The sequence below is a fragment of the Phalacrocorax carbo genome, chromosome 2 (assembly GCF_963921805.1).
Source record: "Phalacrocorax carbo chromosome 2, bPhaCar2.1, whole genome shotgun sequence".
NCBI lineage: Eukaryota > Metazoa > Chordata > Aves > Suliformes > Phalacrocoracidae > Phalacrocorax > Phalacrocorax carbo.
Window position 1 is genome coordinate 113,212,114 of NC_087514.1, and position 25,591 is coordinate 113,237,704.

The 25,591-nt window shown below is 39.6% G+C and overlaps 1 long non-coding RNA gene across 1 annotated transcript in view; it reads left to right on the forward strand.

Moving 5' to 3' along the window:
- LOC135312025 (uncharacterized) overlaps positions 1-24,735 on the forward strand; it is a 40,109-nt gene extending 15,374 nt beyond the window's left edge. The window contains exons 4-5 of the long non-coding RNA XR_010371642.1: positions 23,166-23,210; positions 24,466-24,735. This is a non-coding gene — a long non-coding RNA (uncharacterized LOC135312025). The remainder of the gene's footprint in view (positions 1-23,165; positions 23,211-24,465) is intronic.
- The last annotated feature ends 856 nt before the right edge of the window (positions 24,736-25,591 follow it).

Sequence of the window (25,591 nt, forward strand, 5' to 3'; positions counted from 1 at the left end):
AATTAATATCAATGCTATATCCATTGGTCACCCAAATTTACTCATTTAACAGAGTGTACAACCACAAATATGTTTCCCTGATGAGATTACCTGAACTACTGATGCTTCCAGATGTTGGTGGTGTTTGTCCAAATTATTGTCCGTCATCTGCCAGCTTTATGTGTAATGGAGCTGCTAGCAAAAGATTCAGTTGCTCTCAGCAACTTTGAGAGCAAGCTCAGGCCACCCCTTACCAGTGGGTTGTGAACTGGGAGAAAAGGTGTGTGTTCACAGCCCACCTATAGTCACAATTACCAGCGGTCAGAAGGACATTTGGATGCAATTTGTAGGCTGTGGAAAGGAAAGCAAGCTGGTTGCCAGTGTTACACAGAGCAAGAGTCAAGCAGCTGTGTAATCCCAGGAGCAGGAGGTGTCCTTCATCTTTACAGCTGCTTCTTATATGCCTTTGATTGAAGCCAAGAATGTAGGTTTTGGTAGGGGAGTTTTTATCATTTCTCCTCTCCTCTTAACTAGAAATACCACACTGCAAATGGCTACAGAACTAAACATGCAAGAGGGTAGTATGTGCTTGATTTTAGTAGTAAAACCTTTCTTGACAGCTACCGAAAGTAACTGTTGCCCTATAATGACACAGGTATTTTATAAGTCCCATTTTTTTTAACACAGCTATGTAATTGTTGCTTCCTCTTAAATTTTCTGTTTCATCGTCACTGTTTGACAGTTGCTGTTATGTTAGATATTTTCATTGACTTGACATTTCTAACAACAGCTAGAACAAAAGTGATTTGTTTAAACTGTAGGAGGTACCATGAATTAATAGCTCACTTCTAGTATTGTGTTCCTGTTAAGTGGAAAGACAAGTCATCTTTTTTATGAGTAACAGTTTTACCTTGGAATATTTCAGAGTGAGCAAGGACAGCCTGGACACCTACGGTGGCTCAATCAGAGGGTGACAGACTTTGCAATAGCATACACCCTGTCTTCAGTATGCTGCTGTCAGTCACTGGTGACTGAAACTATTCGTGGTCCATAATAATGCACAGCTGCTGTGCAGGAGAAATACCATCGCTAAACAAACATGGTGTGCTACTAATCATTTAATTGGTTTTAGACATTCTTAACGTTCTGATGAATTCCTTTTAAAAAAGACCGATCACTCCCCTTTCCAATATGTTAAAGAGATTTCATGGGTTGTTTGCGTAACCCTCTTCCATGCAAATTGCCCTTCTCGTGGACTTGTCCTGGACTATTTGCAAGAGTGAAGAAACCAGCACAGTGGCTTTCCATGCTATGATGTTTACTGTTAGCAATTTGGAAACACATCAGAAAATTATGGGACTTAGTTTCTCACTATCAGGTCCACTGTAGACTTTAAAAAGATGAGAGCAGGGATATGTTGTGTATTAATAACCCAGCTAAGTAAGAAGTAGTTTTTAACCAAAGTATTCACCAGTTCACTGGGCAAAGGTTACAGGTATAAAACAGTAGGGGCAATTGCTTCAGGACAGATATTCTGGAAATGAAAGGGCTATATCCATTGACCAGTCTTTCCTTCCACCATCTTAAAGTCAAAAATATTGTAGAGCCCCCCCAACTACATATTGCAAATGAAGGGCTTGGTGACGGTCCCCACTGAGGGGTTTGTATTTGATTTCAGAAGGAGTGGGAAGGGGGTCTAGATAATTAAGAAAACAGCTATTCGCCTGCTAGAAAAACAGCTCTGGACTAAAGACTGTCTTCATTTGGGATGAACTCTTACCCTTTTGGAGTCCATGGTGATTTTGCCACTGTCTTCTTTGTGATTGGGATTTCACCACTGATACTGTTTAACATATATTCCATTAAAAAAAAAAAATTAAAAGAAAAAACCTTCCCCTCCCCTTTTTCATATATTCATGCAATATGCCCACTTGCACATCAAGTGTTTTTGGTAACTCTTATTTCTTGCCTTTGGGCTTGATTTCAAAATATTCAAATATATTTGGCTTTTGTAACTTTCACTAATTAAACCATCTAAAGCAGATGGAATTACAGAAATTACAGGGTTTAAAATATCATCCTAATTGGTTTACGATCTATGTGACACTACAGTGCCATTCAGACTGTGTAATGTATAAGGACTGCACAAAAGAGAAATCTTGCCAATTAATTTTCTTAAACTCCATTATCTGCAATTTTCCTTTCCTCATAATTCCTCCTCTGTTAAGCTTTTCCTGGTATCCTTCTTGCTGTAGGAAGGCAGAAAGCATCCCATGGTCATATTGGAACTTTTCCTGTTTGCAGAAAAACCAAGTAATTTATTTTTCATGTGCAACAGAATAGAGTAAGTGAATACTAGAATAAGTGAACACTAGAATAAGTGAACTTTAGAGGAACCAGCAGCTATGTTCTGTGGAGTTACAGAAAAAGCCTAATGCATATTAGAAAAGTAGAATAGTCATTGTGCACTCTGAGACATTTTCAAAGGATGGGGATTTAAGAATGGATAGAGAAAGGTCCTGGTTTTTTGAGAGTGTAATCACGCAAAGTTGTAACAATACTGTTCTCTTTCACAGAATGGAAAAAAAATCCTTCTGTTTCTTTAAAGTATCTCATTTTGCCATTTAGACATGATTTTTAAACTCACTATTCCCTTTTGTTGCCATGGCAACGGGTTTTGGCCCTCATGGTGACAGAAAAGTATCTCAGTTCTTGTTCCTCTTTGCACGCATATGTTTCTGTGTATAGCTGTACAGGCAGAGGGAAGGGAGGTGTGAGGAGATCACACCTTTCAGAGCAAGGTAACTCCCTGTGCCAAACCAAGGCTGCGACTGAGGAAATAGCCTGCAGCAGGGACAGATTTATCGCTCCTGATCACTGCGTGGACTCATTCAGACTCCAGCTCTAATGATGCCAGATAGGTTCACTCCCCCCTGCCTCCTCTCCCCCTGGCACCCCCTCTTTCCTAGGTGACATTTTAGGGACTTTTTATATATGAAGGAAGTATTTGAATGAAATCTGGTTTTAGGGGATTCCTACAGAGCTGGCTGTTAGCATCTTCGAGCATTGCAGGGGTCAATTAAGAGAACCAATCATCTGGTTTTAAAGCTTTATGAAAAAAAATCTGAATAGAACAGAAAAGCAAGAAGGAAGGAAGGAAAAAAGAAAAAGTGGACAAAAAGTAATGTTAAATAGCATGGAGCATGACTAATGGCACAAGCATGTTAAAATCATTGGGAAAATGTCCTTGGAAGACAAATGAATTTTCAGCAGAATAATTAACTTAATTAACAAATTTGCATGCATATTCATCAGGCTATTGAAGTCTTTCCAGCACAGCTTGATGAGCATTGGTGTAATAATTGTCTCATTTACATTCTGCAATCTACTACAATTTGGGGCATGCAAAAAAAGCCGACCTCTTCCCTTTGACTTTCTTTAGGACCCTGACCCTCTTAATAAACACGTGCAAACAACATGTAGTGTCCATTGCTTAGCCCTGCGTTCTGCCCTTTATCAGAAAACCTGCTCTGACTCTGCCACGCTTTCCTCCCTTTCACTCCCCTCTTCCTTTGCTTTCTTTTTTTTTCTTTTTTTTTTCTTTTTTTTTTTTTTTTTTCCTTTGGCCCAGGTTCTCTGTTTTGCCTCTGCTTGCTCTCCTGGGTAAATCTTGGCACCAGTTCTGACTTCAAATCTCCTGGGCCGCCAGACTGCATCATGTAAAAATTGCCATTTTCCTCTATCTCTGCAGGGCAATCTTTAAAGGCAGTAAGGTGTGACGCTCCAGACTGGCAGCTTGGCAAGAAAGAGCCCATGGATACCAGCACACAGGAATCTGGAGGGTTCACTCTGACAGGCAGTCAGTACTGGGAACAAAAGGAATTAAAAAAAAAAAAGCAGCAAATATATTTTTACATATTGCAGGCATATGGCCACAAGACCAGCAGAAATATATTTAATTACTGATCTTGTGCATTAAGCAGAAATAATGTACCAACAGCAGTACCTTATTTTTCCCCTTAGATTAAAAAAAAAAGTAAATGAAGGGAGGCCTCTAGAACATAGTTGGTTAATACTGTTGCATTTCATCTCCATTTACATTTTTTACCCCAGTTTTACAATCATTTGCGAATAGAATCTGATTACCTAGTGTTAGACTAGTATGATTATTTTATAATGATTTTCTTTTTAGATGTGGATGAGCATTTTTACATGCAGCTAGGCCATTTACGAGCCTTTTTGTTGCCTTGTTTCAAATCAAACACTTCAACCATGCAGTACTGAGACCTTACAATGCTTACAACTAATATCAGGTGCAAACGCAAACTGCTGTAACTGGGTTGACTTGTAAGTAGTGGTGTCTGAATATTTTGTATCAAATGACAACGTAAATCTCACTGTGGTGTATGTGTTTCAGGCTGCATAACAGCACTGTACCGGCTATTTTCCTCAGAACCTACAATCACAGTAAAATTATGTTCCTTGATGTCTGTTTAAAAGGTTCACTGGTAAAAAATGGGGGGGCCTAAAGCAGGATGGGTATGGAAGGTAGAGACCTCAGTCCAGAGTTGCAATGCAAAACTCCCAAACCTGTTAGTCTCTGTGTGCCCTCCATCGCTTCTGAGGTGCCCACATGCCTCAAAGTGGTCTCACACCTTGCACCACACCTCTGAGCAAGGCAATACTGATTTCCAGCTTATTCCAGTTAACCAGGATCCAGAAGCCTCCCTACTCCACTATTTCAGTTTCTTCAGTGACTTCAGCCAGAAGGTATGTTATGGGCGTGCTTCAGGAATATAAGAGGATTGGACGTTTCGGGAAATGCTGTTGTGGCCATTTCCTTCTAAAATAATGATGCTGCTTGGCTTTATGCAGCAAACCAGAGTCCTCAACCTGGTACAATCAAATATAATTCCCTTCTCAGTCTGATGGGATTCAAGCCCATCATAAACCAAGCAAGTGTTCCAACCAACTGGTTTTAGACTGTTTAGGCAGGAGAAGAGGATATCTCTGCAACTCTCCTGCTGGAGTTATTCTGCCATTAGACCTAAACACCTAAAGTATATCTATATAAAAGCAATAAAGTTATCAAGGTAAGACCTCTTTCAAAAATGTAAGCTGCATTGACTCGGTTGATGCAGGTGAATTCCTCCATCAAAGTATAACAAGAATGGGTTAGAAAACATTGAAAATTAAGATGTCTTATTTTGCTAGGATATTTATGGTCCATTCAAGTCCATAAAAGAGATAACACTTAGTACCAGGGAGATACTCCCTAAAAGTTACTGCTTGGTATTGTTTGGCTTATAGAAAAGAGATTAATCTCTTTTTCTACCTTTGAATAGGGCAGCATATCCTCACCAAACTTTAAGTTCTTCCTTTACAAGTATCGGATGAATTTCCAAAGACTTTCATATAAAGCCATGATTTAGCTTGCCAGATAAAATTAGTTAAAAACTGTGTTATTTACAAAATTTAACACCTGCATCAGTCTTTCCTTTGTTCCAAATGATCCTAACAGCATAATAGTAATTTAAAACTTTTCACATAAAGCTAATTCAGATCTTGTGTTTAAGGTGTGTTTGAAGAAATTAGGCTGTAATTAAGCAAAGTTATTAACATTTATTGTTTCTAATTGTGATGATTATTATAGGCTATAGATGTGCCTTGGTCAACAGTTTTTATAACTCTTAAATGGAGCCTATATAATACGACTAATTCTGCCAAGAACCATATTTCCACTGATTTTAATTTGCTTGCAACAGCTCTGCTGATTTGGTGGCTTCAAGGAAACTGCACATCAAGAGACAATTGCTTGGTCCATTTGTCATTGCCCTTTAGGATTGCATTGCTACATGGAGATGGGCGATTTGAAGGCTTCCAGAACACCACTGCTTTTGCATTTCTGCAAATTGAGGCAGTAGCACTAGAGACAACTGAGGAAGGATCAGAGTGGGGAACTTTAAAGGGCAAAGATACAGAGATATATGTATTGCTCTGGATTGTTAAGGCATTGAAACAACCCTGTCTCAGTCCTGTGATCATGAAGGGGAAAAATAATTTTCTTTTCCTTGAAGAAATAATCTAATCTGAATTACAAGATACCAAAAAGGTCATTTTGGGGCAAGGTGGGATTATTTTTTGAGTGCTTTAATGAAAATTCTTATTTTGCTAAATTAATCATGTGGATTTGTAGCATATGGTTTAAGTGGAACACTTTTAAATATTGTATTTATTATCAATTTTACCTTCTTACACTAAATAGAAGTTTCAATGACTAGGCTGAAATAAAAACACCGGCCAAATGTTTATTTTGATATAAAATTTACCATTTTTATTTTGGGATTCTGTAACACTTCTCAAAAAAAATATATAAAAGCTAGGTTACTTTGAAATTCAAATCCTAGTTAAAAGAACAATCAAAACATTTTGTATTGAAATTTTAAGGCAAGCGTTTTGACTTCTCAGGGAAAAAAAAAAAACACTTTTGCCAGCTGAGAATGTTCATGGGCTTCAACACAACTGTGAATGGGGTTCTGTGGGTTTTTTTATGGTTCCTAAGCTGCAGGTTCGATGTATTTTCTATTCAGAGAAACAAAATTCCCAGCTCCAACACTAAGGCTGGCAGACCTCCCCAAAGCAAGCCCAGGGACTGGGCTGGAGCTCAGGATTTCTCCAACCCTTGCCCCAGCAGCACAGTACAATCCCAAGACTCCAGCTTTCCTTCTCTTTTACCCACCCAAGAGAAAAAAGAGCTGCTCATTTTATACCCTATGGGGTAAAACCCACCAACATCTACCACAGCTGAGGCCACAAAGTACAATCGACTATGAGTCCAAGTTATGCAACATTTCCACCTGCCTTCTCTTAAGCAGGGCTGGCATAAGAGGTAGGTGAGGGTAAGAAGAAAGGATAAGAAGAAGAGCTGCTGAGAGACACCCCAAGCAGAGCAGAGACCTCTTTGATGCTCTGCTCCCTCTCCCCACGCTGATGTCAACAGAAGAGTTTGGGGCAACAAGGGAGAAAACAGTATTGGAGTATAGACTCCCATGGATCTGAAAGAAGGGTTTTGCCCATCATCTCTTTCAATCTTAATTCCTTTGCTGCCCTATGTCTACCAAAGGATTTTCCTTTTATTTTCTAGCTAATTAAAAAATTTCACTTCATCACTACTAATGGGTTCACCTTCCTATTCACTTAAAGAAACTAACTTTTTAAGAGTTTCATTTCTCCAGTATATCATGTTTTGTAGAATAATGTTGGAGTTTTCTAAAGTAGGTAGCATAAGTTATTAGGAAGCAAGAGAGACTAGTAGAGGTCATGCCTTCTCATGTGTGAGAGAACAAAAAGGGGTGAATTTACATCTTCTAAATGGTGTCAGTTGATGCTCTGTTTCGTATGCACATGATTATCCAAATTTGCCTTTCTATTAAAGAGGAATTACTTAACAACTAATGTGTAGTTTATAATAGTGAGGAAAATTGGGTACCATAAATGTATGACTGGCCATTTGGATTTGGCCTGAGTTGCTGTCAAATAGACAATGCAGGTCAGTTTTCATAAATGGATCAGATGCTATACTGATCACAAGCATATCATTTGTCCTTATATTTGTGGGCTGTGGTAGAGTTACTACAATGCACCTTGAAGGTGAGCAGGGCTATGAGTATTCAACATCACTATTATTATTGGTATTTTTAGTATTGCCCATTTTACAATTACAAGGATATAGGTTTGACAGTGCTAGGCCGCCTTGCCATAGGTCTTGCTGTTTATCTGACTTTTACTAAAATAATCCTGACAACAACTTCTCTGGTGTGCAGCTGTGAATGGTTTGTGCCATGAATTGTGATTCCTTGTCTCTGAGCTGCTAGGATACACTGCTTACCACTAGCTATAGCATAGTGTTTGAAAGTACACTGTAACTCATAGTTCAACTTGCTTCTTTTCACACTGTCTTTCAGTGATTTTAGCTGGACATGTTCTGTCTACTTAATACCTGCCAGCATGGTGACGAGTATTTTGATAGCTAAAAGAAGTTTACTTTTTTTACTATTCCCTTACCTGAGAGTAAATTTTGGCATTCAGTAGCAAAATCACTCACTTGATCTAGTAAATGAGCTAAACATTCCTTGGTCTCCTTAAATATTGTTTCTAGTGTCCTGCATGTTTATTAGGAAGTTTTCCTACATAATGAATAGCCACTTTGATGTCATTAGAAAGCAATTTTTAAATGTGATGGCTGCAGCCTTCCTTCAGGTTCTGCAGCTCAGGGCCCATTTCTCAATTGCTTTAAATAGTATTTACCCAGGATTTGGCTGGGAAGTGTTAGCGTGAGGTGGCACCATCTCAACTGCTGGCTGCTTCTTACTGCTGCTTCTTACTGCAGTTGCCTTCCCACTGCTGTCAAAAATTTTGAAGCAGGATCAACTCACCGAGCGGGAGCATTTATGGGTCAGCTTGAGGAGTTGGGCTTTTTGCTACAGAATGGAGCAAGATCTGGAGTAGGGGTTGAGGGTATAATTTGGGATGGCAGGGTGGGGAGCTTGAGAAGAGGAGGGAGTAGGCCTTAGACTTTGTTGTAGCCTTTCATAGAGGGAATAGCCCTGGCTGTCTTTAAAGCTGGATTTTTTGCATACCTGTCACTTTGACTAACCAAGAGATACGGAGCCTCAGGGTCTGTCGAGAGTCTTTGATTAAATCTTAAGATTTGAAATTAGACGCCACCAGCTATTTCACATTGGTTCTATCTCTAGTGGTGACATGACTATTCCCTGGCCCCAAGGCCATCTGGCTCATTGAAGCCTACATCCGTATTATTAACACTTGGACCATGCTGAGGAATAGTTTGAGGTGGTGCTGGTTGGCCTGGGTCAAAACTGGGCTGCAGACTGTTCTGAGAACTACACATTCAGCTTTCACTGGCAGGGAAGTTTCATTTGCACTATTCCATTTAGTAGTATGGGCCAAGTAACACCTTATTTGTCTGTTTCATCCACTGAATAATGAAAATAGAAGGTATTAGACAGTGAATGAATAGTAGAAGCAGAGCTTTGGTGTTGCACACAGTCAGTCAAAATCAGGATTCCTGTGCCCATGAGGAAAACACATGGGAGCCTGGTAGATTAGATGGCCTACACTCTCCACTGGTAAACAAAATGACAATTTAAACTTAACCTATTGCCAGCAAGAGACCAGAATACCAAGCCCCTTCAGAGCTGCAAGTTTCTATTTAGTATAAAAATAAAAGCCTCTGGCAGTAGTAGAGAGAGTCTTTAGGTTACAAGAAAATGGGTGCTTTAGAAGATGCCTGACTTACTCAAGAGCAAATAGAGTAGTAGGCAGCTTCTCAAACTTCTTGGTAGGATTTTTTTTTGACACCATACTTTGTGCATTCTTGTCATGCATTGCCAACATGCCATATGCTTACAACACATGGTAAAAGCATGGGTAAGAAAATGTGATTGTGACATGTAAAGACAACTCTGGATCCATAATACTTCTGAGCTAAAATACATTTGTACATTTGTTATATAAGTTTAGAGGATTTTTTTTATCGAGCACTTTGGATGTATATCACTGGAAAGGATAGAGTAATTCCAACTTAGCAGACTCCATACAAAGAGAACAAGGACTGTATCTAGTGGTTAGCAGCCAGGATTTCAAGGCTGTAGTCCATAGTTTGCCACCGATTCTCAGAAGTTAAGGTTAGTCACTTGAGTGTCCTGTGTCAGTCTACACATCTGTAAAAGCAGATTTGACTAATTGTAAAGTGTTTAAAGATTACATGCACACACCAAGGAACTGAAGTGCTGTATTCATGATTTAACTGTGCAATGGCAAGCTTAGCTCTCCTGGTTTTCTGTATGTAAAGTGTGGCAGCTCCTATCTCAAGGAGTTTCTACCATGAACAGATAAGATAGAAAATGAGTGGGAGAGAAAAAGAGCTAATGAGAGGGTAAAAAAAAAATTGCCTAAGGTCAGTCACACAACACTCAGTAACAGATTTGGAATAAAATCCAGGCTTCCTGCATTCCCAACCAGTTTCAGACTCATTAGACCTTGCTGTCTTCAGCTACCTCTGTTACTTGTCTCCCTGGAGAATTGGGGATCCTAGCAGCTGTCCTTGAGTACTGGCATATGGGGCAGGCTCCCCTTCAGACATTGCAGAAGTTTGTCTTTCCAAACAAGCCATTGATAAAGCCAATTGCATTCAAAAGCAGTAGGTGATAGAAGAAAATATATGAGAAATTGCAGTTAGGGACCTTAGCCTACTGACACAGTTAGGAAGACGGTCTCCATACACTCCATCTGCAAGTGAGCAAAGAGAGAGGCTCTTTCATAGGGATATTCGGTGAAAGAACACAGCTAGGGTGCCTGAGTCAGACCAGTCTTATGTGTATATGTATTTATAAGTGTGGACATTAAGGCTTGGAAATTACTTGATATAGTTGATTGAAGAACATCATATTATTTATCCCCACTAAAGACATTAGTATGAATGCAAAATTACCTGCCACCAAACAATATGCAGACTTCTCAGAGATGATACATATGATACAGCTTTTATCACAGACACCCAGGCAGAAGACACTGCAAACCCAGTGTTAGCCCATTCCTTGTCTCTCCCTTTGCCTCCCTTCTCTCAGCAGGCCACTGGGCTCTTCACAGGCTCTGAGAAGAGAGAAAGGAAGACTACACTTCATTTATCATCCCTTCAAACTTTAAAACCCAAGTGGTCCCTCAGATCAGACACGTTTGATTTAATTCATTCATCTAACAATAGAAAACATAGCCAAGGCTAACATACATTTTTGTTCATTTGCTGTGCCCCCAGAGGGTTCATAATGGAGTTTACTGATACCTTGTTGGCAATGATGGTGAAATACTCCAGACTTTTCCCTCCAGAGATTTCAGCATTCATGCTGACAGGAGTGCAGATATAAAAAATCACAGAACTGATGTCTTCACTTCCCTATCTGCATTCCTGGGGCTTAATATATTTACTCACATGCGGTTTCAGGGCTTGCTCAAAGAGATTGTACTGAAAATATCAAATATATGAGTCTGCTGGATGATGAGAAGGAACGTTTTGAAGAACTGATGCTGCTCACAGCCAAAATACGCAATGCCTTTGTCAGGAAAGGGTGTAACCCGTCCTCCTTCAAAATATGGAATAACACACCCACATTGAAGAAACTCCTTTTGGGTACATGAATCCCACCTCCAGGTTCTACCCACAGGGTACCTTCCAGAAACAGTGGAGGGTACACCTTTGCCCCATGAGGACATGAGTTTTCTCCCTGCTGAATTTACATATACAGGTATTAGCAAAATGCAAGGCAAAATAAACTCAACAAAGAGACATATACAGGTGACAGGTAAAGCCCTCAATTGCCTTTCACTACACATGGCCTTGTGTTTTCTTCTTTGGTAACCCACAACTTTAGGACAGCACTGGCTGAAGCGATGTTTGAGAAGCCACATGACTCATGAATATTTGTAGAGTTTTCTTGGAAAGGTTTAACACAACTTCATTTTTCAGTGTTGACTTCTAATATTTCTTTCTGGCATCTGTGTGTGTTGGCCAGCCCTTACTTAAATATGTTTCTGTCACTTTTGACCGAGCACTCATATTCAGGAAACCACCAGCAAGACACAACACTAAAATGTATTTGAACAGCAAAGGCATCGTGTTGATGCTAGGCACTCACCACACCAGATGACCCAGTGAAGAGCAAATCTATTCTAAATTCTTAACCCCTTGCATTCAAGGTGCTCAGTCATTATCCTTTTATTTCTAAGGAAATCATTTAAATCTCCAGCAAGGAGACTGTTATAACAGCTCTGCGTTTAGACCCACTGGAGCTCTTGTAATACTAAACCTCATCTGTGCAGAGCTAACAACATGGTGGCGGTGAAAAAGTTAAGGGGATCCTGAGAACTCAATTAGTCCCAAAGCTGTGCAACTTGATTGGGTTATTGACACACCTGATAGAGCAAGAGCTGAGAGGAGAGATGATAAGAGGTTGAAAAGAAGAGGATAAGACTTCAGGGCCTGAGATCATCTGTTTTTGTTTTGTGGCTAGTACACTTGATACTGCCTGTCTCCATGGGCAAAGGGGCCCTGCCTCCTCTCCAGGCACCTGGGCTTTGGCGTTATAGGGGGTGTTTGCCTAAAATGTCCAGACAAGTAAGTCTCAGAAGGGTCATCTAGCATGGAAGACTTGGAACAAGGTGAACCTTTTTTTGGTGGTGGTGATTTTTTGTGGGGTTTTTGTTGTTGTTGTTATATTTTTATAAACAAAATAAAACATACTATTATGATATTAGCTAACTGGCAAATTTAACGAAAAATGAGCTATTTGAGGCACCATTCTGTTAGCATAAAGTGGGTAGGTATTTGCTGATTAAATCAGAGATAGAGTTACTCTAAATCTGAGTTCTTAACAAAAAAATTTAGAGATTGTTTAGACCTTGAATAGAAAAGGCCAAAATCAATTTCCAGGTTTCAGCACGGGTGAAGCCTGATCCTCTGTACACAGGTATTCTAATGCTCTTCTTGGCTTCAAGCTGCAGGAGCAGGGTGTCACAAGCCTAACAGGAATGATTCTCAAAAGGTGACAGTAAGCCTTAGTCCCCTAGGAGAGCAGGGGCAATCTGCACTCAGTTGTGATGGAGCTTTCTAGGATTAAATCCCCAAGATCACCATGGAACTACTTACTATAAGAATTTTGCTCTTTTCATTCTGCTGTCAGATTCAAATCTGGATCCCTCCTGTTGTCAAGGTTTTCGAACCTTGAATTTTAATTTTGATGGATTTATCACCAGCCACCCTTTGCACACGGTTGTTTCCATCTATTTCTGGACATACTGGCTGTGCTGGGATAGCAAACGGTAGGAGAAGGTATTAACTTAAATGAGCTACATGAAACAGATTTCTGTCCGTGTCCCCTCGGCATTTCTTGATAACAACACTGTCAACAGATCTAAACATTGTCAAGATGTGTGAAAAGAAGCTAAGTTTATGCCTGTGACTAGAACTTCTCAGAGAATGGGCTTCAAAAACTTTTCACGTTTTTATTTTTTCAACAAGCAGGCAAAATTTCCTTAGAAAGTATATACTTCTTGTAAAAATTTCATTTCAGTCAGAAAGCCAGTTTTTCTGTTGGAAGAGTTTTGTTGGGAAAATGTTGACAGGCTTTTCTTGGTAAGTAAGTTGTTGCAACATTTCATTACATAAATTAGTGTGTCTGCTAATGGACGGGAGTCTAGCTTAGAATTTTAAGAAATCTAGTGGATGGCTGTGACCACATTTTCACCAATACTCTATTTTCACAATGCTAAGGACTCAGCCCTCATGAGGGGCTCTATGTGGTAAGTACTTAGCATAGGTCAGCAACGGAGAACAAATTTGTATATAAGGCTGAAAGATTATTTTTTCTCAATGGACAAAGTTAATCTCTGCATGGGCTTGAAATGCTTTTGCACAAAGGCATAGTACCATCACAGAGTTTATCATCTTTGACACTAAGACAAGTCTTTGACCCTAGCTTCCCCAGCATAAATTTTCCCCAGCAGTCTGTGTATGAAAGAAAAAGCAAAGGGAAAACCCACACACAATTACTTTTTGCTAAATTGTCAGATTTTTACTGCTCTTTTTCTAGGATTATGTCAAAATGAGATATATGGATCCCTGCGTTTGGTTCTCCAGAAAAAGCTTTTACATAACTAAACAATAGATGAAAATGTGTAAGTGTGTTCCCCTGAAATTCTTAGCTTGTCCCTGTAGATAAAGTATTTCTGCCAACATAGGAAATGCAATTATTTATGTATATTTATATACATTCTTTATTACATTAAATACATTCCACCTTATTGTATACATTTGGCATTTTCATGTTTCCTTAGTGTATATATTTCTTTTTGTTTGTGGCTCAAAGAAATTTTGAGCTTTTCTGCTTGTTGACGCATTCCAAATTGTGGGCTTGATCCAATATTTAAGAAATGAACATTGAATTTCAGGGAACAAGTGGTTTCTCCTCACACAAATCCTTTCATATGCAGAAACTTCCCTTCCTGTGAGTTAACTAGGGCTGACTCTGCCTGCACCTCTGCTCTGGTGTCCTAGATTTGCTGCCTGCTCAAGTGCTTCTGAGCAGCCTTGCAATAGGATGGGGGAAGAGGAGGTGCTCTTGCCTGTAAGCAAGAGAAAGGAAGGTAATTAAAACCTTTCTTTACCTTGTAGTGAGTGTAACCTCTTCGATAAGAGTGGTTTTAGTGGACCAAATAAGAAATACTAGGGTGCTGAATTCAGGTTGTGCTAAACTTCAGCGAAACTCCAAACGTGAGCCAGCCAAATTGTTTATAGCTTTTATATATATATGTGTACACAAACACACACACACATATAAAAATATAATGTGGCTTATATACATATATATATATGCAACTGATGATTGCATTTTACCTCCAACTCCAGAGAGGGCTTCTAGGCACTTCTCCATCAAAAATCTCAAAAGTTTGTTTTCAAGAGGAAGGGTGAATTTGAGGTCCATGAAACACAGTGAAATTTCCTAATGTATCACAGTTATGAAAACACCTGTACTAGGGAGAGTAACTTTTTTGTTGAGTCACTGGGTTAGACTCTTTAAGTCAATGTGCTTATGTTCATTTATAAATCACTTTAACAAATAAGCAGCATCCCAAATTGCAATTTACTTTCTTTAGATAATTTGATAATCGCAGCAGTCCTTACAGTATTTATATGAGATTGGCAATTCATAAATGTTAAATTATACTGTATCTGCCTATTTGCCCATTGCATAAAATTACTGAACTAAATCTTTCAGCTATCAGAGTAACACAGCTTAAGCTACAGTAAATTCGGAAACACAGCTATCCTGTGCAGTGCAGCTCTAAAACTGATGTCAGTGCTGTGAAGAGATACTATCCATTATTCAGAATGGATACAGCCATGCCACAACTGCAGTGTACTGGGGTAATTTGCTCTGCTACTCAGGGTTGTTAAGGACTTTCTAACTAAATTTTTCCAGCTGGGTTCATATTCTTAGGAAAACTGCCTTTTGTTTGTGCTTGGTTTTGGAGAACTACCTTATTTCCATTGTTTTATGAGATATGCTTTTGTTCTAATTATTCACCGTGACTATAATTTTATTTTTATTTTTACATAATTTGTTTAATTATTTAGGCTGGGTTCAAAATATCTGCTGGGTTATTTTTGTGGTTTTTTGTTTTGTTTTGTTTTCTTGTATGTTTAATCAGTGAAGGCATAAGAAAAGCCCAGAACTGTGGTCTTGTAGCAATTCCAAGTTAGGGTTTTTTGCCAGAGGAAAAATAAAACATATATTATAATACAAATCCTAATGACAGAAGACCTGGATGAGCTGTTTTGGTATTCTCTAACAGCTTGCATTTATTGATGTATGAGTAAAAACCATCTTCGTTTCAAAACAGAACATATATATCGTGTCTTGCTGGAGTCCAAATTATACCCCTCCTCCCCTGAAAAACAGAAGTGGTGTCTTTCTGTCTTGGGTATTCCTTTCCACAGAATTTTCTCATGGCCCTTTCCACACCTTTGAAACTCTAAGCTCCCTTGATAATAAAAGGAGACAGAATGGGATTTTTTTTCTTTTTGTTTGGCTTTTTTTTTCTCGTTCAAATGTGGTGTCCAGATATGCCAGCAACAAGCAGCACAGCCCAGGCTGAGGCGAGCGCGGCAGAATGTCAGCATATGGATTCCTCAAGCACCAATCTGGTGCACAACTCATTTATTAGCCAGAGAACAGGACAGGGCACTTGATCCATCAGTGTTACTTTGCACAGAGGTTTCTCACTGGAATTGATGATTGTGATAGCCTTGAATTTCCTGCGGTAGTTACAGGCTGAGTTGGTAAGTTGCAGAAGTATTTTTTTTTTACCATCAGGTCTCAGTGAGATCCTTGGCATGTAGAGCTGCTTTTGTAGGTCCTGTACTTGAACCTTATTTTTTTTTTCTTTTGAACATAACACAAAACTTAAGTTACAGTCTCATTTCTTCAATATGAGCATACAGTTAAATTCTCCAGCAGGAGTTATTAGCATTTTGCCTTTATAGCCATTTTCTAATCATTGTGCAGATGAAGTATTTCAGGATGAGAAAGTTACTGTAGTTTTTTAGCAAGTACCTCAGGCAATTTGCTGACATATATCAGTGCACTTGTCAAATGCTTTGACACAGATGTCTAGTTTTGGCAACCACAGAATTTGAATATCCTACCCTGTACATATCTATGAATAGAGTCAATTCAGATCCGGTGTAGGTGGGTGCAACTTCATTGACTTCAACTGTGAGGCAGCCGCCTGCACTCAAGCTGAATTTAGGCTTAGAGAATTGTGCCCAAGAACAGCCTGGAGAGCACTCAAAATGGTCCTCCAAGACCTATTGCTGTCTGCCTGTGAGTGGGGATGTGTTGCAGGCATTACTGAGCCAGCGGGGCCAGCCACGACAGCAATGGATGGGCTGGCCTTGCCCTTCCCCTCCTCTGCAGAAGAGTAATTTGGAGTCAAAGACAGCCCTGGGTGATGGGGTGGTCTTGCTTCCGTTCATGCTCCAATGCCCATCCTTACTCTCTGGCTGTCACGTTGCTTCTCCAGTTGGCCCAAAGGCAACAGTGGAAGTTGGAACTCTGCGTTTTCCCCTGTAGAGGCTTTTTTTTGGTCACTGTAAATATCCCAGACATCAAAAAGACTCTTCATTCTCCTTCTGGCCAGCTATTCTACCTCCCTGCAGCTATAAATCCCCAGAATTATTAATCATTAATTGCTCACTTAACTGAGCTTCTCACTAGTTTCCCAGTAGGCATTGAGAAGGAGGGTTTCTTTTTCACCTTAGGAAGGAGCAGCCACCCCAAACTGTCACAGTGATGGAGGTCTGGGCCAGTGGCAGAGAGGCCCTTTGTCACCTCAATTGGTCCCAGTCACTTTAGGTACCTGCCAGAACATACAGCTCCCCCTCTGCTGCCCCAAAACCCTTCCAGGGAGAGTTTCACATTGCAGAGAGGACAGCCAGGAAATGAATGCCGACAGGATCAGCCTTAACGTACCTGCTAATATCTCATGAGTCCGTGGTGGCTGGTGCTGCCTCTGCAGCTGTCACTTCCCCACTCAGTGATCCTCCACACCATGTAATGCATTAGTGTGGCTGGAGGGGAGAGGGAGGGTGCATGTCCCTTGTGTTGCTGGTAATCGCCTCTTCTGCTTCATCCCAGACCGGGTTCCCTTCCCGTCTGTCAGGTCAGATGGGCCCAGTGAATGCATTGCAGTTTGGAGCAAGAACCCAATGTTAGCATGTTAATATTCCCAGACATAGAAATTTGCTGAAGGTTTTTGTTGTTTGTTTTTTTTTTAAACCATGCCATGAGAGAAGAATAAAAACATTGTTATAGGTGTTTGTTTGCCTGTGGAGAGATACACAATTGCTGCGGTATATTTGGGTTTGTCACTGCATATTGTGTCCAGATTTGATTTTTTTCAAGATGGTCGTGAAGTGAAACCCAGTGGATTGACACAATGTGTTTGCTTGTAAATCATTGCGCTGAGCTGCCCTGCTGCTATTGGAAATGATCACAAAATACAGTGCTACATGACACAGATCATCCTTTGGTTTGAAGAACACAGTGTTAATTTTATGTTCTCCTTTCACATAAACACCCTCACTTGGACCTTAACAAGCCCCCAAACATTGGTTACCAAACGACCATATTATATCAACCCCCCCCTTTTGTTCACTTGCTATAAAATTGAACAACTGGGACTGAGAGAATTTGGCCTCAATCCAAAACATGGCTAGATGCATCTGCATTTGGCTCTGTGCCCAAAGATATAATATTCAAATGTGAGTTGTCCTTAATTTTTGTTTAAATCATCCTTTTTACTTTTTTTTTCCTGGGGAGGGTACAGTGCTTGCAAGATGTTTTCCCCTCTTGTTGTCAGATTTTTTTTAAAATGCAATTTCTATCACTTCTTTCCCCATGGATTTCAGAAGAGATGAAACCCAGTGTGACTGTTTAGAAATTAAATGGGTCCCCCTAGAAACTACTCTTTCAGAACGACTTAACATTTAATAAAGAATGGTACCATTTCTGTAGTCTCTTTTAAACATCCTATGAAGTATAGCAGGGAGCCTTATTTCTGTGACTTTTTTAATGAAAAGGGCTCTTACTACCTAATCAGTTCTAGGCGTTTTCTACTCAAACAGCTTAAGCTGATACTGTTGCTGGTTAATAATTATAAAAGTGCGATGGACAATAAAGGCTCGGTACAGAGTGTCGGGGTGGGCCTTCTCTGACTGCAATAGGCTCTAGGTCAAACCGGAGTAGATCTTTGTTTGCAAAGGGGTTGTGGGTAAATCCTTTGTGCATGAAGCTGCCTGTGATTGAAGCAGGGCAGGACATTGAGAAGTGCCACAGGACGAAATCAGCTGCAAATTCAGTCTTGTCTTGCACTTCTCTATTCTTGCTGCCCTAAATTCAGTGACATAAAGGGGGGAGGAGGTCAATGGAGAGTGTGACCTTCAGCTGAGGAAATATTTGCTGTATTTTCTGTGCTTTATTTGCTGTTATTAATACTGATAATGCTTAGCAGCAGTACCAATTAGATTGGTGTAAATAGAGATTATAATGTGGTTAGGGATAACACAATTGACAATACGTGTATTTAGTAAACAAGACTGTCAGTATGTATAAAGCATCAGCAACATGTTAAAGCTTGATATTTCATAAGACAGCAGAGCATGGGGATTGCTTTGAGACAGCAAGCTGAAAAAACATTTCATTTATAAATGAAACGTGTTTTAGTGTTATAAACCCCAGCAGGCAATTCACTCGTTGGGGCTAATCATTCAAAATCTGCTCTTCTTTGGTAACAAGCTGAAAAAGAGACGGAACGGCATTTCCGAAGACATTAGGGGTTTTCTTAGTCCTTAGGAACAAGTTTATTTTAGCTTTATGGGTTTTTTTTTTTTTCATATTTGAAAAATGCTGTCTTCTGTATCTGGAGAGTAGTCCTAAAAGGCTAGATTTATTAATATTTTCCAGCTTTACATGAACTGTTATGTAAATAATGACAAATATGGAGACTTAAAATATACACCACATGTGGTGGAGGAATTAAACATCTTCCTTAACTACCTGATCCAACAACCTTGAGTAAGATATTTAGAACCAGGTATGGTGAGTAATTGTAAATCAAGTGCTTGAGTGGCTGAAACACTTAACAAAAGACGTTTATGCTTGTTGTCAAAGTATTTCTGAGACTGAATTGTTCACTGTCGCTTCTCAGGCTGTTGTTACTGCTCTCTTACAATACTGTGATCTGAATGGGAGATTCGCAGCTTGCCGTCGGTCAATGTGGATTACCAGCATGCTGAAGCAGAAGATGCTGTTTAGGGCTTAGTAGGTGGATGTGAAAACTGGAGTCAGTGTCAGTAGATGCTGATCTCCCAGAGGTAACCAGGTGCAAAACATTTCATCTCATTATTTGTGAGGGATCAGCTTTTACTGAAACTGACTCTGAAAAATCACCCGCCCCTGGCTTGGCATATTCTTTTCCTCCTCTTTTCTCCCTATGTCCCTGCAATGGTACAAGACTTCCCCCCCCTCCCAGCTATAATTAAAAATATGATACAAATCTGGGAGACATATAGTGGCTGTGGATATGTCATATTCAGCATTTGAAAAGAATGTGATGAAGCAAAGTCCCGAAAGAAACTATCAAAATACTTTTCTGTAAAACTCTGGTCTTGGTTCCTACATGGGTTGCAATTGGCCGCCATCGGGAGGAGACCCAGCAAAACCAATTAAAACATACTGGGCATAACAGCATCTTCCCTGCTCCTCTTACTAGTTTCAAAAAATGTCTCAGTACAAAATGGAGTTTTGCTTAAAAGTACTGGGAATGTGACTCTTATTGTACTCAAGTGGTATAATGAAGGTCACATAGAAATTGAAATATGTAAATGATATAACAGAGTTCTTTTGTACTGACCTAAGAAAAAAATAAATGTTGGAAGTTGTTGATGAGGCCAGAAATGTGGCCTAATTTAAGGAAAATTGCTGAACCTAGTGACGGGGGGGGGAAGCAAAGTAGATGCACATCTGCATGGAACAAAATAGTCATACATTTATCTCAGAAGGGGAAAACTGGGTATTTCTCCTAATCTGACATTCTCTTTTTCCCAAGATGTTCTTACTAGAAGATGTCATAGCTAGATACGTGTTCATTTTGAGTCGATTCCTTATACATTTTATATCTGGCACGGTAACTTCCATAAATGAATTATCATAAGCATGAACCATTTCTTAATTTCAAGTAAAGATTTTTACCAGTAACTGCTAGTCTCCCTTAACCACTAGCAAGGAGGTTGCTGGAAAATAGCATCAAAATAATATTGCCTCTCTTAAAAAAAGACAGTGGAGGCAGACCTAATTTGTATATACTGCTGTTAAATTATAGCACAGCACCAATGAAGCATGAATCATCACCTGCTGACATTTTGTTCAACTGACGGCTGCAGAGCACAATCTCTGCACGGTTAGACACTGATGTCAGGCTCAGTGGAGATGTAGAGATATGGAAAGAATAAAGATCAGAAAAACAGATGCTTGGTTTGATTTGACCACCTGGGTATTGTCATTTCTCCAAGGAGTGATGTTGTGTGCATCTACACCGGGAGGCTGTAGCTGCAGATGATGAGGATAGCGTACAAGGTAGCCCTCCAGCTGCATGAAGCTTCCATTCCCACCAACTGTGGGTCTCCTGTGGAAAAATACATGGCAGTTCCTCGAAACGCCAGAGTAGTGAGGGCACCATATTGGTCATTTCTATCAAGAGACCCTGAGATGAAGCCAAAGCAGAAATGCCTGTGACAGCTGAGCCCCAGGGCAAGGAGGTAGATAGAGCACTTCTAGTTATTGCCTCCCAAAAGTCACGTGTGGATGTGGACGTCCATGTGCCACTGCAACTGAATGTTTCCACTTGAGTCAGCAGGTTGCTTACAAGCAACTGCAGATGTGCATTGTGTTCGTATTGATCAATCAGTGTTATTTTTAAGTTTGACAAGCAGAAAGTTGTGCGGAACTGTACCTTGTGAGACTGCCATGAGAGCATTGGATGCAGTGGCTGTGTTACAATGAGGCTTGCAGTTCCCCGTGCTGACTAGCTGCCACTCAGATTCAGCCTGCAAAGAGCTGCTTTGCTTCGAGTCATTTCTGAACAGCACAAGTATCACGCAACTTCCCCTTATTCATTATCAACAAGTGCAGAGGCTGAAATGCTTTTGATTGTGCTTCAGTGTAGGTGCTTCTTTTTTTCTGCTTGGGCTTATCATGTGTCTCTCGCCCAGCTGCTCTCTGGGTCTTTCCCATAGCACCTTCTCCATCCCATCTCCCATGCAGTTCCCTATGGCAATAGCTATGCTGGCTCTCTTTCCAGCTGCCTTCTCTGCAACATTCAAGCTCTTGTGAAAGCAACTCAAAATCCTTCCATCAGATATTTGAGTGACTGCATTATGGACATCACAGATAACATATGCATGCCATATCACTGGATTGTGCTGGCTACCACTAATTTTAGGTTACAGATTTTCTCAGGAACAAATGAGCTTTTCTATGGCTTGTGCAGCTCTAACTTCACCTTTGGTGCCATATAATTACTGACAGGCACACACAGTCTTTTCAGCTGGCTACTCTGACTGCCAATTTTTTCTGGAAATGGTTTAGGTCTAGATCATGACAAATCTTTTGCATCCATTTTTCAATATCTTTGACTTTTGTTTTCTCATTAAAGCCTCTCACATGTCTGGGGAGAGGTTTTTTTCTTCTCCATGGGAAGGAAGGACTCCTTTACTGTAACACTTCCCTTTTCTTGGTGATTTGCTTTCCCCTAAAGCCATGGCAGCCGTTTCTTTCTCTCCTTGTCCAGTGAAGTTCTGAAAACCTCCATGGAGTGCAGCAAATGCCCCTTCCTGTCTGAAATCCCTCAGCAGTTTTAAAGGACCCATCAAGTCTTTTGACCCAAGCAGAGGAGGTGATGGTTGAGCCTTACAAGATAGTTGTTCAATATTGGATTCCTATTCCAAAATTCCAGTTAAAGACAAACAAGGAAAGTCCATTACCTGTCATACATAATGTAACAGCCACAAGATTAGGTTAATGTAACAGAAAATATGTGCTTTCTGAGTTAAAAAAAAAATTAAAATGAAAAGGCACTTACTTCTCAGTAACAGCTTTAAAAGGTAAATCCTGCTTAGAAATTTTAAAATTGTTTCTAAAAATCTGATACCTGTTTTAGGAGATCCCAAGAGCCTGCTTTAAGGGCTCTTTCTGTCCAGTTTCCTCCATTGACCTGTAGCAGGTTACAGAGTGATGTCTCTTTTTGTCCCCCAGTGTCCAGCCCTTGCTCTATGGCTGGCGCTCTCCCAGCCCACAGGCAATTCCCTTCAGTCTCCTCCATCTGAAGTTCACGGGCAGCCAAAACCTCTCTGAACAAGCCTTTGCTGCAAGTGTGTTTTTGCTGTTCCCATCTCAAAATGCAGCTAGCTCCTGCCTACCACTAATGAGAAGATTAAGACCACTATAATAGTAATGCTTCAGTGCAAGGGCCAGTCCCATGGGCATGGCACAGGTCAAGGAGAAAATGTGATAATTTGGTGCTTTTTCACTTTGCAGGTGTTTAGTTGTCACTGAAGGGAGCAACTAGAGAAGTGATGCAGAATTACTCATCCTTACAACTGCTGCATAGTGTAAATGCAAGTTACTCTGTGGTTTATTATGGGAATAGGGATGCATCTAACTCTGAATGCAGACCATTATTTTGACCCCAGAGAGCTCTTGGGTGTTCCAAAATATCTCAAAGACAAGACCTGTGTAATTTATAAAAGAAAGAGGGATTCTTTTGGTATTTTGCATTCCTTGAATCAGCAAGGTTAAAGATATCTTTGCTATTATTTCTTCCGTGTTTTTAACTTTTCCCACCTCCCCACAAAGTAAGGATTTTAATGAATAAGCAACTGGTGATCACACTGTTTCTCTAGATCCTCTTCGGTAGCAGAATATTGGAAAGTTAAGAAATAGAAATGCTCTAAGGGTGTTTCTCCTCCTCGTTATCTTTCCTCTGTGTTTCAGCTTTCCACCACCAGTAATTCCAGAGGAGATTTGCACTCCAAAAAGGTAAATTTAATCTGGCATTTCAGCTATTCTTCCGAAGACCCACTTATCACAGCATACGCAAGGATAGATAGGGGTTACTCACCTGAAGTCTATCTTAATTCATTTTAACTATATAGGACATATTTCCTCCCTTCCCCAACACCTGTCCTAGGGTGGTGAGTGAGATGTAAAATATTATTCAATACAAGTTTTCTGTGGTGTCTCAAAGAAGTATGGGAACAGAGTTGAGAGGCTGTACTATAGTTGCTAAGAAGCATATGAAATGCATGACTGAGGTCTCGTGCAGCATGTTGTCAGCTTTTGGGAATCTGTAACTTTTTGTCAAAATGACCCCCGTGGCGGGGTCAGGGGGGAAGCAGCTAAAATCAATAAATATTCGAATTCCTATTCCTGTTAAGTGTGTAATTCCTCACAAATTTCAGTGAGTTTAGGTGTCAAGGCAGAATTGTGAACCCTGGATGATGCAGAGCTAACTGTGTGCCCTCCTAAAAGAGCTTCCAACCAGCACAGAGAAAGTTTCAGTCCCCACAGGAGAGGACTCTTACCCTGGTGGGAAGTGATTCTAAGCTCTCTCATCTGTATAAAATGTCCACACAACAGTTTGTCAAAATAGTGGTGGTAAGATATTTTTTTTAACATTTGCAATAGTTAAATGCTTTATTGGCTTCGTTTCTGATGAGCTAGGACCCTAGCTTGGAGTACACCTGGACCTGCTCTTGTCATAGGGATCTTATCTTACAACTTTTGTTTGTTTTTTAACAGCTACGTAGAAACCCCTGGTCACACACAGTTATTTATCTGTTTTGGTACCATTCTTTGTATTTGCCTGTGAGCAACAGGTAAAGCACAAGACAGTTAAGTACCTCTATGTGGGATCTAATCTCATTTGTTTTAAAGTATTCTTCAGCTCAGAAACTTGATCATAAAAATAGGGTGTGCATGTTTCCTGCATACAGTTTTGTTCCTTGCTAGTTTCTGTATTGCATACATTATATGAATAATTTTTTAATAAGAAATACTCCTGTAAGCTCAGACTGCCATCCGAGAGTCCAAGTACCTTCTTCTCTAGTTGTTAGCCATCACCAGTAGTGAAAATGCAACAGCCATATTTTCTACTGCCACTGCTTTTCATTCAAGGTTAGACTTAACACGAAGTTCGCATTAATACACTGCCCATGTATTTTGAAATTTGTTGTCAATGCTGCTTCCTAGAAAGAAATAACCAAGCTCATTCTTTGCTGTTTTGTCTCTGCAGGGCAGGCAAGGAACAGAAGCAACAATAGCAACAACAAAGATCTTATGCTGAAACAGATATAATTTAAAGGCAGTGATAAAACATTTTCTAAATGGCTTTGTTTTTTTTTTTTTTAATTCAGTAACAGTTATCCTTTTTATTCCACATACTTACGATATTAAAGGATTTATGCACAGTTTCTTTAACAACATGAGGTTCTGTGTTTCGCCTTCCCCAAAATAAATAACACATTCTTTCCTTTGTAAAATATGCAGTTTTCCCATAGGAAAAATAATAAAATTCCCTAATAACTTTGTTAAATTGTTTGCAGGTGTCAGTCATAAGTATAGACATGAATAAACCAAAATAATGGTTGTATAATATTAAAGAATCATAAAACAGAAATACAGCATGAATAAACTGAAACATCAAGGGGTCTTGAATGTAGTTCCAGTCTTTTGTTGCATATGATAATCTCTGGACGGTGCATGCATCTCCCCTGTTCTAATGATACAGTAACATGCTACAATTTCATTTTAATAGGGAGTAGATGTTTTTTTTGGGACAAAACATTCTGCTCCAAAACGGAGTCAAGAACTATGTTCTTGATATATTACAAATGATATTTAATAATGTGTCCTGTCATCTAACATACAGAAGTATTTTGATTCCCTAATATAAACTGTAGTAAACTTTCTTTAGCATCCATTTATATTGGTACTCTCACCACAGAAGCTTGCTAAAATTCTTGACATTTAGCTTCAAGCACAGTATTTACTGTGCACCATGTTGGTCTTTTTTTTTTTTTTTCTGATGCTGCAATGACTTTTCTTTCTATTCAAAGGTGTCTATTTCACTTTTCCATGTTAACTCACAAACAAATGCAGTTGCATGGGTTATTTTCCTTGACTTCACATACTGAAGTACTGCTAGTAAGAGAAACCGAATAAGTATGTTTCTACTACAAAGAGGTAAAATAGAAAAAAAAAAATCCTTTCTGTGGTTCTTCATTAGCTAATTTAATTTTCCATTTTGCACACTCAAGGTTTCAAGAAAAAATATTCAAAATATTAAAAAGTTACATGCAACAGATATTGCATACTTTAAGCAAATCATCAGATATATTGTCCAGATTTCCAGTGTTGTA